An 18,616-nucleotide genomic window follows, 5' to 3' on the forward strand; every position below is an offset into this window, starting at 1 on the left:
CTCATTGATCTCTGAAGAGCTCTACTGTGCTGCTGGACATTGCATGCTCCCTCTTAATGGGCCCGAGCAGAAGAGAGGCAGACAGTCAGCGCCTTCCACTGCCCCCTGCCTGGACCTGTTAATGGCCCCTTTGGCAAGGCTCAGGACCACAGCCTCCAAACTGCCCATTCCCTTTGGCGCAGGATACTACTCCTAGATCAGGAGTGTGGAACTGAAGAGTGGGCAAAAACTTTAAAGCAGAAACTTTATTGGAAACTCTTTAAATAACTTGAAAGGGGCTGGAAATGAAAACATTCCAAATAAATGTGAAAACCCGTTTCCTCAATCCTTTTTCCTAGATATTTTTAAGCAAGCTGTCCAGCTGTGTTATGACACACCTCTATGGCAGGTGTGACTTGAATCTGGGTTCCCTGACTCAGAGCTACCACTGTGCCACAAGGGCCCCTCAATCCATTTTCTTTGGGATTTTTCATCATCCTATTCAGACGTGTGATCACACACCTCTGGAGCAGGTCGGAATTTGAACCTGGTCCTCCTGGCTCAGAGTGAAGGACTGCACCATTACAGCAAAATATAGACATTGTCTGACCAACCTTCTCAGAATTGTTATGACAAACTCTGGCAAACAGATGGCACCTGCACCCTCAGCTTTCTGGCCCAAAACCAAAATCACCTCCAGCAAGATTGATTGCAGACCTTAACCATGCATTTGCAATTTCTTACTCCTAATCAGCCTGATTAAATGTGTTATGACACACTAGAGCAAGTTGAACTTGAACCCAGGTTCTCTGGCTCAAAGGTAGGTACACTGCCACAGAATCCTACAATCCTTTTCCTCAACATTTCTAATAAATCTGATCAGAGATGCTGTTGCACACCTCTGCAGTTGGTGAGATTTCAAACCTGGCCTTCTAGCTTTGTAGATAGGGGTGCTACACGTGCACCACAGGAGTCATTACAATATGCTGAGTCTAATTATCAGTGGTTGTCAACTGTCATTCTTAACAAGAGGCACTTACCTGACAATGAAACAGCAAGTGGTAGCGTAATGCAGGGTAGCAATTGGCACAAGTTACATTGACCACTTAGGCATAATTAAAAAGACTAATCCAGAGCCAGAGATTACACATCTGCCTCTACTGGGATCTTCTGCAAGATATGAATTAGTGTAGAACGAATGAATTAGTGTAGAAGTAGGAAAAAAACTGCTTTAATGTTCATCAAATCATAGCTGATCTGACTACTCCAGAATCCCACCTGCCCTGGATTATCTTCTTAAGAATCAATCTGCCGCACTGTCAAAATCTCTGCTTCCACTGCCTTTTGAGAAAAAGAGTTCCAAAGACTTTTCACACTCTTCGACAATGATTTCTCCTTAGTTCTATCTTAAAATGACAATCCCTTATTTTTAGCAATCTGGAGTTTCTAAAGTAGATTGTCCACCCAAATATTGTGTGAAAATCAACAAATTGAGTGAAGCTCAATGCACTTCAACATTAACTTGTTCAGGGATGGCACAGTGACTCAGTGGTTAGCACTGCTGCCTCGCAGTGCCAGGGACCTGAGTTTGATTCCAGCCTCAGGCAACTGTCTGCCTGAAGTTTGCACATTCTCCCTGTGTCTGCATGGGTTTCCTCTGGGTGCTCTGGTTTCCTCCCACAGTCCAAAGATGTGTGGGTCAGGTGAATTGGCCATACTAAATTGCCCATGGTGTTAGGTGCATTAGTAGGGAGTAGGTAAACGGGTTACTCTTTGGAGGGTTGGTGTGGACTTGTTGTGCCGAAGGGCCTGTTTCTGCACTGTAGGGAATCTAAACAGAGCCATTATTTTATGAAACAATATTTCCCCATAATTAGCATGTATACATTAATAGATATAACTGGTGTATATTTACCACCATCCCCATTTCCCCTCCAAATTTTTGAAGTCATTCATGTAAGTTGCTTCAAAGATACTTTTGGACTGGAAGACTAGAAGATCTTTGACTTGTGGACTGTTCGTCATGATTTTGATGCCTGCATTTTTTTTCTGGCTGAAGGACTTTTTTTATCTCTCAGAGGGTACTGCTCCTGATGAAACTAATAGTTCATCCATTACCTTATTTAGATTAACCTGAACCTTCCAAATTCCCTCTGTGGAAAGCTGCTTCCCTGTTAACTCAGAAAGTTGCCCAGTTCAATCGTTTGGAGAACCTTTAGTTTCATGAATGTCCATCAAGATGATGGCTGTTCTGTTAAAGCAAGTGCTTACTTCCTTGACTGTGCATTGATGGTACCTGTGTGACCTTGTTATTTCACAGCATTGACAATTATTTTTATGTTCTGCTGTTTGGCTTACTCTCTATGTTGGCTCAGCACATGCCTCTTAAAAGTACCCATACCGTATAAAGTGAACAAGTTATGTTGCATCTCTGGCATAGGATTATTCATCTTCTCTCAATACCTGTCTCGAAGTCTTTCTGGTTTCTGTTTCCAAGATGAGTTGAAAGTGTTGGAATTCACATTTAGCACATTAAACTTGATGTACTGAGAATTCCCAAAGTTATACTTTCCTTTGTTATGGACCAGACCAGACCCCCCTCAAAATATTTTAAGAAAGTAGCCTAGACCCTAACTCTTTCTTATTTTAAAGACCAGTGTGAAGTGCCATGTTCAGGATGCAATGTGACTGATCAAATTACTCAATGTTAAACAAAGCACAATTTATTTAAACACTATAATTAAAATACAAACAAAAGAAAGAGGAATTTAGAATAACTTAGCTACTGGAAAACTTAAAAAGATAAAATAACTATTATTAATTAACTGTTCCAATACAGTAATATCCCGTAAACACACCCCTTGGCAAAAAGGCAAATTCAGACACAGATTCTTACATGCAGTTTTCCAATCAAGGAAGAAAACAAACATCAAGAGAAGTTTCAGAGATAATAGCAGCTAAGTGACAGTCACTGAACTTCCATCTCCTTTGAGACCCCAAAGGCTTCTGCTTAAAGCTGAACATAAAAACTAAAAAAAAAAGGAAAGCCTAGTACGTGAGCTCTGGCCACACCCAGGCTGCTTCGATCATTTCAACTTTAAAAAATAACCTCAAGGCCTCACAAATTGTTTATTTTCTTAGTGATAGCTTGGCACCTCTGCTCAAAAAGACAGGACAAAATATGTTCTTATAGTAACAGCATTGTAACACACTGGACTGTAAGAAATATGAGTCAAGAGTATGGTGACGGAAAAGCACAGCAGGTCATCCGAGAAGCAGGAGAGTCGATGTTTAGGGCAAAAGCCTTTTCAAAAACCATACTCTCAATTCTAATATCCAACATCTGCAGTCCTCACTTTTGTCTGTAAGATATCTGACAATGATTCATCAATTACTCAAATAAAAATTCTGCCTCCTGTGAATTCTGATTTATAAATTCCATAGTCACATTCTCCAATAACTATAGAGACCATTCATCAAATTATTCAAGATTCCCTTGGATTTTGAACTCTTCTGTTAAATTTAGACCCTCCAAAAGTTTGCTTGTTCTCTTTTTGAAGTAATCATCAAAACCTATTCAAAATTCTTCAAAAGTGTCTGCATCCTCCTTTTTGATATGTACTTATAATATCAGCTGTGAATGACTTATTAAATACAATTACATATTAACTTGTTCAACTTCAGATTTAATGTCTTATTTTGAATCAATCCTTTGTTTCAAGATTGTTTTTCTCCAAGGTCCAAGCTATTTCTGTGCTTTGATTGGCCCATCTCTGACATCAAGTCTTCTTAGAAGTATTTATTTGCTCTTCCATTTCTTTTTATTATGTACATTCATTCTTATTCCTTTAAGTTGTTGAAGGATTGGTGCACTTTTTAAAAGCAAGTAAATTGATACTGATTGTAAGTACAGTTTACATAGCTGCTTGTTCAGGCAGTGGTGAACACCTGATATGTAAACAAGCTGGAATTAAGATGTGTGGATGAATGGAGCTTTGGCTTGTAACACTTAGTTCATAGAATCATAGAACCCCTACAGTGTGGAAACAGGCCATTTGGCCCAACAAGTCCACACCGGCCTTCTAAAGAATATCCCACCCAGACTCATTCCCCTATTCTATTGTTCTACATTTACCATAACTAATGCACCGAACCTACACATCCCTGAACACGATGGGCAATTTAGCATGGCCAATTCACCTAACCTGCACATCTTTGGACTGTAGAAGCACACTGGACCAAGGGAACACACACAGACACAGGGAAAATGTGCAAACTCCACACAGACAGTCGCCTGAGGTTGGGATTGAATGCGGGTCCCTGGCACTGTGAGGCAGCAGTGCTAACTACTGAGCCACATTGATCAATAACTTGCCACTAGTCCAATCGACTAAGGTCCTTCTTCCTGCCAACAAGAATGTGTTTGGCTCCAATGTATCTGACCACCTTGGGACTGATCAATGTTTGAGATGGGCAATTGGATCTGTGTAAAGGCAGGAGCTATCATTTTCTTTGCAGTAAAAAAAATCTCAAGCCTGAAGATAGCCAGTTTATTTCCCCTTTCAAGTCCTTTGTCAGCGGTGACTTTTAATTGCTAAGTTAAAATCCTTTATGAATGGAAACCACTCATCTTTTGCTTCTTGCAAATAGATGAAAGTATTTGACCGGCACATGGATTATCTCAGCAAACTCTGTGAATAGGGACCACTAAATTGCCTTCTCAGACTTTCAGCGAGAACGTGAGGACTGCAGATTCTGGAGATCAGAGTTGAAAAAGCACGGCAGGGCAGGCAGCATCCGAGGAGCAGAGGAGTCGACGTTTCAGGCATAAGCCCTTCATCAGGAATGTGGGGAGGAGTGGGGGAGAGATAAATAAGAGGGAGTGGGTGGGGGTGGGTGAAAGGTAGCTGGGAAGGCGATAGGTAGCTGAAGGTGGAGGGTGATGGTGATAGGTTAGAGGGGAGAGTGGAGCAGATAGATGGGAAGGAAATGGACAGGTAGGACAGTTCAAGAGGGTGGTGCTGAGTTGGAGGGTTGGATCTGGGATGAGGAGGGGGGAGGGGAGATAAGGAAACTGGTGAAGTCACTTTGATGCCGTCTGGTTGGAGGGCCCCAAGTCAGAAGATGAGGTCTTCTTCCTCCAGATGTTGGTTTGCTTGGATTTGGCAGTGGAGGAGGCTCAAGACTTGCATGTCATCAGCAGAGTGGGAGGAGAGTTGAAGTGGTCAGCCACAGGGCAGTGGGGTTGTTTGATGCATGTGGATCAGAGTTTTCTCTGAAACATTCCATAAGTTGGCGTCCTGTCTCCCCAGTGTAGAGAAGACCACATTAAGAGCAACGGACACTTGATGAGCATTATGGTAAGCAGGTAAGTCTCTGTGCATGTGAAAGAATCCTTTGGGGCCTTGGGGTGAGGTGTGGGTGCAGGTTTCAGTCTGCCTGTAACACCCATGTTTGTTTTTCGGGGTCTTTTGTATGCAGAGGGGGAGTTTATAAGGGGTTAGAGTTTCAAGTAGTAGAATTGTATGTTGGTGGTTCATAATTGCTTAGCTATAAATCCAGCAACCTGGTCTGTGCTTTTGTCAATCTGGATCTAAAAGACAGATAACGTAGGAATTGTGCATACTTAAAAAAAACCTTTCACTTTGATCATGACTTCCAGAGTAGTGGGGCTTGATTTCTAGCATGCTATGCCACTGAGGTATAACACTGTCGAGAAAATATAATAAAAAGAAATATTTCATGAGGTAAATATAAATTGTTTCTGTTTGTGTTCATGTATAACACAGGTAATATTTCCAGCCTCCAGCCCACGATTGCAGAATTCAAAAGATACAATTGACCTTGTATGATTTTCTTTCCCCTGAAGTTAGTAGAGAACTTCTGGCCTGAACTCGGCTGAAAAAGTGTGAGGGAAGAGAATAGAGATTATTGCATAGCTGCACTTTTTCAATGGTTGCAGCTGCACATTAAATATGAAGCACTTTGCAGTGCTGGCAAAGGAAGGAGGCAACAGTGTGTGAATTGGTTCAATGATGGCTTAACATATCCAAAGAACCATTTCATTCCTCGATGCAGCTGTGAAGCTGGAGATATATGAAGTGTGTGAAAGGCAAATTGCTGTATTTGGCACTACAGTAAATTTATCCTGGATTAGAACTGCTTATACTCTGTTCGAAGAGGAGACACAGACAAAAGCTAAAATGTTGAAAAAATGGTCACCATATTACTGAAGATTTCCTTCAATAATTTCATCACAAAAAGGAATTGGAAAAAGAATAGCTTTTAATGATGGATTTTGACAAAGCTTTTTTTAAAAAATTAGATGCAAGGCGGTTAAATCTATGTATTGGATATTATTTCTCCTGGAGACCACACATTAACTAACTTTCAGGTTGGTCTGAGTATTTGGAAAATCAGCTTGAAAAAGAATAGTAGCCATGATGTGAAAGTGCTGGTGTTGGACTGGGGTGGACAAAGTTAAAAATCTCACAATACCAGGTTATAGTCCAATGGGTTTATTTGAAAGTACTAGCTTTCGGAGTGCTGTTCTTTCATCAGGTAGCTGTGGAGCAGGATCATAAGACACAGAATTTATAGCAAAAGATATACAACTGTTATACAACTGAAATGATATATTGAACAAGCAATATATCTTTCAATACATTTGTGTGAAAAAGAATGTCAGACTTTAAAAAGCAGAGATACCCAGTAAGGCAGTGCATCCTCTCGAAAAAGGTTGCTCATGCAAGGAAATATATTTGCTTGGATTTGGTAGTGGAGGAGGCTCAAGACTTGCATGTCATTGGCAGAGTGGGAGGGGGAGTTGAAGTGGTCAGCTACAGAAGAATGGGGTTGTTTGGTGCATGTGGATCAGAGTTTTCTCTGAAACATTCCATAAGTTGGCGTCCTGTCTCCCCAGTGTAGAGGAGACCACATCATGAGCAACCGACACAGTTGTTTAGCATTTTGGATATGCAGGAAAATCGCTGTGGATGTGAAAGGATTCTATGGCGCCTAAGATGTGAGAGGTGAGGAGTGGGTGCAGGTTTCAGTCTGCCTTTAACACTCATGTTTTTTTTGGGGGTGGGGGTCTTTTGTATGCAGAGGGGGAGATTTTAAGGGGGTTAGGATTTCAAGTAGTAGAGTTGTATGTTGATGGTTCATAATTGTTTTGCTGTAAATCGAGCAACCTGGTCCGTGCTGAAAAACATCTAATGGCCATTGTGGCAAAGATAAATTGTGTATTGTTTATTTTGGGTCACTATGCAAATATACAAGGTACCAAATGATTTAAACAGCTGTGATGATACGTATTGTTCTGTATGTTTAATTTTACTGTGGAATGAAACATGTTATGATTTGAAAAAGACATTAATATAAGTCGAGTTAACACTGCTCACTGCTTTAATTCAGAGAGACTGGAGAATTATTTACACGATCGGAAGCTTTCGAGGCCCCTGTGAACTGCATTTTGTCTTAACGTCGCTGCTCCTAATCTAAATAACTTTTCAGGTTGGTTAGAATGGATTATCCCGATTAGATCTTTCCTGCTTGCCCAGTCTCACCACTTCCATACACTCACTCTCTCGAGGCAGCTGTCGCGTGGAAGTGACTACTGTCCAATTCCATCCAGAATTAGCTTTTCCAAACAGTTCTGCAAATATAGGTTTCAGTGGAAGCTTATTCTGAACATCCAATTCTGTTATACAGGACTCAGTGCTCTATGGACAGTTCCCAAAATACGTAAGCGTCAAGTACTGCGGCATATAGTTTGATAAGAGACACGCTGCCCACAGCTTTCTGGTATTCCAGTGCAAAACTATTTTAACAACTGGGCCTTGCACCCTGGCATGCTTCATGGTCTAGGTCTGCATACTACGTGGTGCTAATGTGCAATGAAGAAGTGTCACTCCAAGGCCCTTCTTCCATAGCATACTGAAGGGCTGCATAATAAGGAAAACCCTTCAGGTTGTTCGCTCCTGAGAATGTTTGACATGAAATGTAAGTGCACGTTGTAAGTATAATTTGTAATGGAAAGTATAGTGAAGTACCTAATCTACTTAATTGAGAAATGTAATACCCGTTATGGTAAATGTTATGCAAAATTTGAAGTGGTATATTGTGTGTTTTTACACTATGAATAAAGTGTATTTTGGGGAAAATAATTGTTTTTCAATAAAAGCGTAAGCTACAGGAAAAAAACACCGAGGAACCGAATTGCCAAATTAACGCTACCCACCAAATCCCTTGCAACTGTTTTTTTTTGAAGAAGCCACTTTTTGTTATCACAAGGAAGGTCAATGTTTTTACGAACACGACTAATAGGGTCATCAAATTTGTTGGGGATTACATTGTCCCCGGAAAGAACTATTCCAAGAATTGTGTGCAGTGACTACCTTTTATTTGTCTTAAATGTAGTTTGCAAATTTTCCTTTTATTGGAGTTCTGAGTAAAAGAACAACTCATGCTTTCAGTTCAAAACATTCCTTTCAGATGAAGTTTTGCAATGGGTGAGCTAAGATCCACCTTTTCCAGCGTTGCTTTCACTTAGAAAGTAACTGAGCACAATAGCTTTATGCATAATAAAGAGAAGCCATTGCCTTAGGATGTTGGTGAAACAATCTAAAGTAACATTATTTTCTTGGCCAGGTCCTACTTGAACAACGCATTTTGAATGTAATAGTAGTTTTTGTCCATGTAGACCACAAGCAACAGCAATGTTATCAAACTGCTCAGTGGGCCATTCGAATTAAATGCTTCTCACATTCTACCAGCAAATTCAGAATAGCACTTAAACCAAACTACTATTTAAACATTTTACATAGAGTAAAATAAATATTGGGATATATACATGGGGTGAAGGTAGAGCTGCAATATCTTGCAGAAGCTTTATTACAATTTATTTTAAAAAGTTGTCAAATCTAACAAATAATCACGATGGAAATATTTAGCATTCCACAAATAAAACACCACTTTTTCAGCGCCTGATCTTTTGCTCAACCATAGCCATTACTTAGATCACTACTAAACATTTACTTGCACCTTTAAAAACAAGATATAAACCTTTATGAGTTTTTTTTAACAGACCCCGATTTATTATATCCGACATTCACTCCTTTCACCACTGACACACAGTGACAGCAGTGCATACCACCTGTTAAATGCACTGCACCAGCTCACTTAAACAGCACTTTCCAACCCCCAACCTCAACGACAACAGATGCAAGGGATCAACACTACCTGCAAGTCCCCCTCCCAACCCAGATACTATCTTGAGTTAGAATTGTATTGTCATTCCTGCGCAGTTTGCTGGGGCAAAAACCCTGGCACTTCCTTTCCTAAAGCACTGCGGATGTCCCTGCACCATATGGATCTCTGCAGTTCAAAAAAGGCAATCCATCAGCACCTTCTCGATGATAAACTGGGGATGGACAATAAATGCTAACACACTCATGAAACCCAGATCCTATGAATGAATTAAGAAAAGAATTTCTGCGTTAGTTTGTGTTTAACTTTGATCCTATTGGAATCCTATTCAGAAAGGTCAATAATGATAGCAAATTCCACAGTTTACCAAGACCCAATCCAGTGCAAGCCCTTGTGTCCGTTTTATTTGCTGTCTATTCATGGGATATAGGCAACAATGGCCTGAATCCATCCATGCGGGATCTCCTTGAAACGGTGAACAGGTTGGCTTTCAATAGATGTAAAAAATAACTTTACCGATGTAAAGATGAGCAGTTCGGGAAGACAGAAAGTTTAGACTCTTAAAACATTTATTTCCTTAGAGCAGATTGTAATGAATTAATTTAATCAGATATCAGTTTTAAGGCGCTATCTGCTCAAATGGTGATGTGCACGTTGTGAATCATTCACACTGCTTTTGCATAAAACACCCCCATCATATACAGCTAAATTACCAAAGTTTGCGCGTTACGTAACACTCTACATTCACATTCTCAGTGCGATCTCAGTACTGTCCCTGATTAGACCGCCAACTACATCACGCACTATTTAATCATTGCCCCTTATTCCATCCTATTACCGAAAACCTCTATTATACCCCTTTGGAAACCATGTATTTTCTGCTCCTCTCCCAAAAGTATTCAAGAAATTCACACTAACCCCTCCAAGCTGCCGATTTTACCACGATACTGATGTCTTGACGCAGCTATCCCCGCCTGAAAACATTTTTGCTGATATTATTCAAAGCCGACAGGCCATAGCAAAAACGCATTCTACACCCCCTCATCCTGCATTCCCCAATCAACGCAAGTGTATAATGTAAAAACATGAGGAACACGTTTTCATCTTGTAAGAGAAACCTCAGTCACACTTCCTCTCTGTGGAGGTACATGTCACTCCCACGTGTGGCATTTTTCCAAGAGTAACAGAACATCGGGGTCAGGCTAAATTCAATAACTTAGCCTGTTTCTTTCTCATCTGATGGGATTATTATGTGTATTATAGCAGCGATATCAAACATTCCTCATGGTTTTCGGAACCGTGAAAAATTTCTTAATGTACAGTCAGGAATCTTCTCTTCAAATGTGATAGATTTGGCAAATAGCGGTGCTATAACCGTGACAAATATTCAGACTCAGGACCGACACTGATTTCACATCCTGCAAGACCATCACTCTTCCGCGGCACTAAAGTCTAATCGAAGAGCATTCGATCTCACATGTTACCATTAGCGTCAAGAGTCCATCGCTTTGACTACCATTATCGCTCAGTTTGCTTAATTCCCACTGCCGTGAAAATGAGATGTTGCCTGGAGGCTGTCTGATTGACAGGCAAAACCTCATCTAAATTACCAGACTTTTTTTTATTTGGGGGGAGGGCATAAACTTCACTACGGATTAAAGTTGATCAAATGCAAAAATGGAAAGGAATCAATAGTGCGTGGTTAATTTGCAGCTGAAAAGGTCGCCAGGTATTCCCCGGTGATCCTGTCCTACTGTCGCTCAGTGAGTGACTTCAGTTGGCAGACTGCCGGGTAAAGTGGGTCTGTTTGTGTGGGAGGTGGTGATGACTGTCCCCAACACGCTTTAATACTGTGGAACAATATCCAAATTATAAGTAGGAACGTGTCAATTGGATTCGTCATCCGTACAGATCTAGGTATGCAAGGATTTATGCTGAATAACTGAATGTCTCTGGGTCTCATTAAACACATCATTAAACACATTTTCATACCATCTCTCATGTGAGTCAGTTCAGATCACTAGATTATATTTTCTCAAGAAAGCGAGTTACCATTGTACCCTCCCTAATGCTGTACACTATACGCCGTGGATCCACCTGCCACTGTTTGAAAGTACATTGGCTTTAATCTGCTTCACATTTACCTCCTGCAATGTGAGCACTGAGTGGCAGATATTAAGGAGTTCCTTTCCCTTCACAGACTGCGGCTCTAGAGCAGAGTCTGTAAACAGAACGAGTTTCCCCACTGAGAGCTCTTTCATCTGGTGAATGCCCCTTCATCGAAATTCTGATCGCATTTATTTTCGGTCTGTAGCGGCCTCTTAATTCATCCGCAGCTGTGGGGAAAACTTTGTGAAAGACTTCACACTGTAGCGAACTGGCTGGAGCGAGGATGAAACTAGATTTGTTTTTTTGGGGGGAGGGGGGGCGGGGAGAAGTGTTAAAAGTAAATGCAAAGAATTGAAGTGGGCACTCGGTATCTGGCGAGAAGCTTCTCCTGAATAATGCTCAGTGGGATCCCGGCGATAGGGACCCAATTCAGCAGCAGTGCTGAAGACCAGCCAGCGTTCTTGGCCTTCGGGATCTCCAGTGGGCGGCAGTCAGGGAGCATTCGAGCCGAGCTCTGCACGCTGCTACAGCTTTTTTTTTTAACGCAGGCTATCTTCTCTTGCGCTCATCAGTCCGGAACGGTCTCGGCAGTTAAGCAGCACTCGATGTGCTTGGCGTTTCCAATCCCGTTTCGTTGCCCGGGGAAAAAGAAAATTGGGATGCTTGTCGGCAGCTATCCGCGGCGGGCGCTAGGACCTGAGAGAGCTCTGTGCGCCGCGGGAGCTCGGTGCATTCTCACAGCGGTAGCAGTGCAAAAGCCTTGAAAGCTGCGAGTGCATGTGTCGATCCAGCTTCTCCTCGCTTCCACTCTCTGCTGCCGGAGCGTGTACTTCAAACCATGGGATGCTTGAGAAAGGAAAACCACGTCCCCTTGTGCCGTCGCGACGCCCCGTCATAGAGCTTGCGGACTTTTTGCACTGTCTCTCTCTCTCTCTCTGTCTCCCTCCCTCTTCACCCAGTCTCTCCTTGCTCTATCTCCTCGCATCTGGCTCACCCGCTGCTGCAAGCAAACTGGCCACTTTTCAGGACACATGAAGCTGTGATCCCAGAGGAAATGCGAGTGCATATGGAAGTATTACCCTGGTAGCGAATTTGGCACGTTCGGGAAGGGGCTGCTTTTTTATTTGTAAAAATTTGGTCGCTGTTTCAGAGCTGAGATTGGAGGGGAAGCGGTGGCATTTTCGCTGAGTGGGCGCTGTAATGATCAAAGGTGTCATTTGCTGACATCGGGACCAGCAGATCATTTCAGGAGGTTTGGGTAAGATTTCCTCACATCCTACATAAACTCCCGAGTCTCTTTGTTAAATGCCGTAAATTCCTGCAGCCCACCGGATACATTGTAGATGCCTCCGTAATGCAGTTCCCCTCGATTCGGTTCTCCATAAGTTACTGCAGATACATGCTTTCTATACATTTGCCTCGAGCTTGCATTTTAAGATTGTCGTAAAGTTTGCAGACAACCGCAGAACCGGTGGCTGCATTTGTGGATTAGTTGTCAATTTAAAACAGTACGCCATATTTTCAGAAACATTTGAAGTACGGTGCGGATTTTATTTCAAGTACAGTTATTTCTTGGGAGGGGTATTTGTGGGGTGTGGGGGGAGGGTGGTGAACAAGTATCCACTATTATCAATCCTCTCCAAGTCCCTGTCCAACAGAAACAGCAGCCTAGTCTGCTACATTTCTCAACTGGCAACGCCAATTACCCCTTCATTCACTCTTGCCTCTTATTAAAAAAAAGCCACTCCAGTTTGAGCTCTCCGCCAGTCACTGGTGTGAATGCAAATACTTCAAAGTGTGACCATAAAGACGATGGATACGTAGAAATGCCGTGTTTAACACATATCTAGTCTCAAGATTAGTTCTGTAACCACTCGACGGAGGAAATGACCAGCACCAAGTAAGATGGAGTTGGTCATTTATGTTTTTAAGCGTCTCTGCCGGTAACTTGCAAGAAATCCGTAGTCCGAAGGTATCCAGGCCATGCTAGAGAGTGTGGGAGGGAGCCAACAATACATTTCACTTGAATTAATGTTGGCATTGGGTTAGAAACCTGCAGTAAGCGACTTGGCAAGCTATGGGAAAAAATGGAGCCTCCAACCTCCGAGACCTGATTCACTCATGCCTTAAACTTTTTTATATATATAAACTGCTTTATTTAAGCGCATCTCACTCGGTAGCTATCTTATGAAAGATCTGGAAGTCTCATCTGTACCGCATTTGCTGAAGTGAAGCTGTTCCCACGCATTCTGTTGCAACGCCTCCTACTAAAGATTCTCATCTTTAATTACTGACTCTGAATCACATTGGATTGCGAGGACTCTACACTGTTCCTTTGAACGATAGGAACTGATATCAGGCAAACCGAGTTTCGTTTTTGACATAGAAGACAATTCTATCATTTCGTGCAATTATACACTGGGTTGGCAAGATCGCCTTACACAATCACGGTGTCACGCTTTTAACGTGCGTACTGTATACCGAGGGAAAACTTCATCACCCACGTCTAACAGGAGCCAAGCGAGGAACCCTCCACCTGCCCTGACCATGTCTCCATAATAACTGGCCTGGTTTGTGCCAAAGTAACAAACAGCGACTGTGGAGTGTCCGCCTACAGGTGCAAAGATCCACCCTGTTCGCCAGCCGTCAACTCCGTCACATGCCGTACACGGGAGATGTACTGAATACACAGCTAATCTAGTGTACTGTATCGACTCCTGTAAGTACTGCCTTTCAGGCGAGATGAATACATCTTTTACACGACCAAATTTTAGGAGCAATGTACTCCAGCCCATGTCCTACAGCACTAAGTATCCACTCTGGTACTTTTATACAATATGTCAAGGTTATGTTTAGACAATGGTCAAACTGAACTTAACTCGCGAGGAACACTTTTTTTGTTGCTCTAGTGTTTCTGAAATGGACGTAATAACTTATTACCTATTTACGAGAAGCATCTTACCAACGATAATGTAATTTAAGCAATACCAGTTAATTGGTCTTTCGAATCGAACATATTTTGGAAGTCAGAATGCTGGGAATCTCAGGTTTAGTATTTGCACACACACACACACAGACCGAGTAAAGGTTTCGCGTCTACCATGGCTTTGGGAGCCAGTTTCCGTAACTCTTTTGTTTTAGTTTCGGATATCCGCAATGATTTATTTGTGTTTTGAAATAATTTGTGTGTCTGCGCTGGGAACACGCTTCTTCAGGAGGCAGTGCAGAAGGATTGGCAATGAACTCGGAAATTAACACGCTGGTACGTTGTCCCCTCGACACCGATTTAATCCTCATGCAAGCTGTCCCCAAAGCGTGTGGTCCATAGCCCTAAAGCGGTGCCTCCTCCCAATTGCTGGCTACGATGGCTTGCTTCCATCGGCCTTGAGTTAAACACACGACGCGCTGCCTAGTCCTTTAGTAACATTAACCCCTGCTACTTCGCATATGTTCTTACCCAATTTGAAATAGTCTTTTGGAGAATATACCCCGAGGAAAAGCTGGGAGATGCAAAATATGGGAATTGCATGTGGTGTGTTGGTTTTGTCTTCTGAAGAGGTAATGCTAACGAAGCATGTGGATATTTTCAAACTGTTGGTAGGCAAATAGGGGGCGCTCAAATTCTACAAAGATGTTAAGCTCGAAGTAACCTGAAGATGGCCATGTCCTACTTTCCCACGCCTCTTTCAGTATTGACACCCTATTTGCTCCCCCCCCCCCCCTTCAATTCTGTTCCCCAGCAGGTGAATTTCAACAATAACTTAGCAAATTAAAGTCTCCAACTGTATATTCCCTTGGTCCTGAACAAATCTGTTTTCCAGAATGTCGGCCAGCACCCAAACGTTTTGAGGGACAGGAACCGACAAAGACCAGTTGGCATACTATCTTTGCGATAGGCAGGACAATGTGGACAACTTAGCAAACCGAGGGTCCGTTTGTTTTTCTCCTTCCTTGGGTGTGAAGACTTGGAGGAAGTGTAGGGCAGCATTTAGCCACGCTTAATGGAACAGTAACCGACGAACAGACTGTTTTGTAGACGAGAGTCAAAAAATATGGTGCTGGAAAAGCACAGCCGGTCAAGCAGCATCCGAGGAGCAGGAGAGTCGACGTCTACTCTCCTCCTGGGATGCTACCTGACCTGCTTGCTTTTCCAGGATCACACTTATTCTCTCTGATCTCCAGCATCTGCAGTCCTCACTTTCTCCTTTTTTGTAGACGAGTAACAATCGACATATAACTGTATGACCATCTTCTGGTTATGGCCGTCTGTCATAGATGGCTGGGTCTATTTAGGTAAATTGTACATGCGTAGGCCATCAGAAGTAGTAATTGGCCATTCAGTCCCTCAAGTTTGCTGCACCAACTATTTATTGATTTGATTGTGACCTTAACCTATAACCTTTGATTCCCTTGCTGATCAAAATCGACTATTATAGGCTGTATTACAATGAAAAGTTTAAAAATCCTCCTTGTCTCTAACTTAAATGCAAGATTCTTACACCCATAGAAGAGGAAACATCTTGTAGTGCCCTGTCTATTGTTCCAACTTGTCCAAATGCTTTTATCCTAGGAATCAATGGTTGCATGTGTGGTGACTGGAAATACAAACTTTGTGAAGCACCTAATATTACTATTATTACTAGTTGTACTGATGAAACACATTTATATAAATTGAATTAAAATATTTCTGAAATTGCTTTTTGTGATAAATGATCATAGCTTGAAATTGTCAAGTGGGATCTCTGAAGGTGAAGTTGAGCCTAAAATGGAAAATACCTGGCCCATTATCTCTCATTTTTTTCAACTCTCATGGAATTTTTGAAACTGGTAAACATTGGTTGACTTCCTATATCCAGTATTGTGATCAGAATGACAGTTACTAGGGTCAATTGTCAGTAGGTTTTAAAATCATCAAAACTTTTTTTTTCCCCACATTTTCCTATTGGTAGTGGAATCTTCTGCCATAGATCAATGCAATAGATTTATTTTCTAGGAAGAAAAGCAGTATTCTGAGTAGTTGTGCACAATGCTGCAACCAAAGTCCAAGCATTATTTTTGTAGGGGCTTTTGATTACCCTCAGTGATTCAGAGAAAGCTGAGCAAATAATGAGATAAAGATTGATCATCCTCATTTTTTTTTTCATTTTACCATGGGAGCATTTTATAATGACAGCTTTTCTTGTAGAAAAGAGAAGGGAAATGTGAAATTAGAGCAGAAATTCTTGGCAACACACAATAGGGTCAGTCAGCATCCAAGATAAAGGACAGGTTGATTAATAATACTAAACATTTTTTTTTTCTTTTTAAGTATACTGTCTAATCTGTTTGAATTTACTTGTTTCTTGATTTTTTTTCCAGCTGATTTGGAATAATGACCAGTATAAAAGAAAAGATTGGGTTCTGTTTGATAAGTTTAGAAAAAATGAGATTATTTGATTGACATCAAGATTCTCAATCAAAATTTTTTTTCTTAACTGTGACTTTCATAAAATACATGGTTTTGAAAGTAATAAAGATAAATGTATGTTGAAACTTCACATGGTAGGTTACAAGTGTCATGAATGTGATTTGAATTATTATTTCCCCTAAAATGAAGAAAAATAAAACATTTGGTTTCATAGCTGTATTGCCACATTTTGACAGTAAAAACATGATGGATACTGTCAAAAAAGCTACACTTATTTAGTAAAGAAACTCAGACTGCAAACAACCTTTCTTTGATAGAATGTTTTGTAGATTTTTTTTGTAAAATGTGGCAAAATGTAGCAAGTAGCTGAACAGTAACAATCTATTTCAAGTATAGAAGGAAAGAATAGCAGACGTTTCTGTATCCTGCACATCATATCTATTTTACATATATATGTATTATCATGTTTTTAAAAAGTTGTACATTTTAGAGTAGAGATGAATAACTTGCAATCTTCTCTTTGTACATGTTGGATAATTGGATATGTTACCTTGTATCTTAAGATAATTTTCAGACTTAAATCTGTTGACTATGGATGAACAGAAAACCATAGACATTCTCTTGAAGGACTTTTACCTAAAATGTCAACTGTCCTGCTCCTTGGATGTTGCCTGACCTACTGTGCTTTTCCAGCACCACACTCTCAACCCTAATCTCCAGTATTTGCAGTCCTCATTTTCATCATTCTGAGCATTGTGTGTAAAAATCTCCTCATCTCATTCTGATCAATGGACCAGTTGGGATGGGGAGTTTGTGGTGATAGGGAAAGCAGGGATGTCTTCCATGGAGGATGATGATGAGAGTAACGAAAACCCAGTGTAGAGTGGCCAGCTGCACAAAACACATCACAATGTATCTAATGCAATTATTGATCATTCACATTAATGAACCAATCATATTGCAAATCTGAGAAATATTCATCTACTTCAAATAGAGATTTTTATGAAAGATTATTTTTTCAAGGTACCAAAATTCCAAGACACATGATGATATCACATGATTTGGATAAATAGTGCCATGTAGCACCCAAAAGTGTAATCACAGGTATCAACACATTCAAGAACTGCTTCTCTCTCACTGTTATTAGACTTCTGAATAGACTTCTCAAATCTCAAAATTAATGTTATCTTGCTTTTTGTGCATCTTTTTTGCAACTGTAACTTTGTATTCCCCAATCACCCTATGATCTTTGTACGTTATGATCTGGCTGTACTGCACACAAAACTTTTCATTGTACTTATGTAAATGTGACAATAATATATCAAAAAAAGAGGAAGAAGGCCATCGAAGAAATGGCTGACTTGAGGAATAATTGGAACCGCAAGTGAGTGTTCTGATGGGCATTGATATGGATCACTGAATTGAGTCAATAGTAAGGCAAATCCAGAAACTATTTTTATATGCCTTTTCAATAAAAGTGTGGTGAAGATTTAATGGAATGCAATTTTTTTTATTGTTGTACATGCCATGAAGAGGCAGCACAGAATATTTATAGCTGTTTTCAATGCATACTATTCATGAGCATCAATTGATATTTAAGTTGCAGTGAAAGTGCATGTATGCACTGGTTTTTCAGTGTGTCCTTGGTGGAAAAATTGAGAGAGCAATAGTTTTGACACCTTTTGTCTACTTTGCAGTAAGAATTATTATTTGTATTGTTGATACCCAAGAATATTTGTATCCCAGAATACTTCTACCAACTTGAAAATATAAATGTGTCTCTATTGTTGCAGGTGGCTTTGTCTGAAAATAAGTACACAGCCATTTGTTCTGTTTGGAGAAACTGCTTTATGGCAAGTTAATGTACGTCACAAATAATATATTCTATTCACCTTGCATAGCTGAACATGG

At 40.9% G+C, this 18,616-nt stretch overlaps 1 protein-coding gene across 5 annotated transcripts in view; it reads left to right on the top strand.

Annotated features, from left to right (window-relative positions):
• Positions 1 to 6,501: 6,501 nt before the first annotated feature.
• Positions 6,502 to 18,616, top strand: part of il1rapl1b (interleukin 1 receptor accessory protein-like 1b) — a 1,405,689-nt gene continuing 1,393,574 nt past the window's right edge. For 3 of the 5 annotated variants that reach the window (XM_043700749.2, XM_087992884.1, XM_087992883.1), the window contains exon 1: positions 6,502 to 12,556. The gene's annotated coding sequence lies outside the window, so the exon portion shown is untranslated. The other 2 variants (XM_043700748.2, XM_043700750.2) reach the window with 1 other exon arrangement.

Source organism: Chiloscyllium plagiosum, unplaced genomic scaffold (assembly GCF_037043375.1).
Source record: "Chiloscyllium plagiosum isolate Xiang-an unplaced genomic scaffold, Cpla_swu_hap1 HiC_scaffold_12, whole genome shotgun sequence".
Classification (NCBI taxonomy): Eukaryota; Metazoa; Chordata; class Chondrichthyes; order Orectolobiformes; family Hemiscylliidae; genus Chiloscyllium; species Chiloscyllium plagiosum.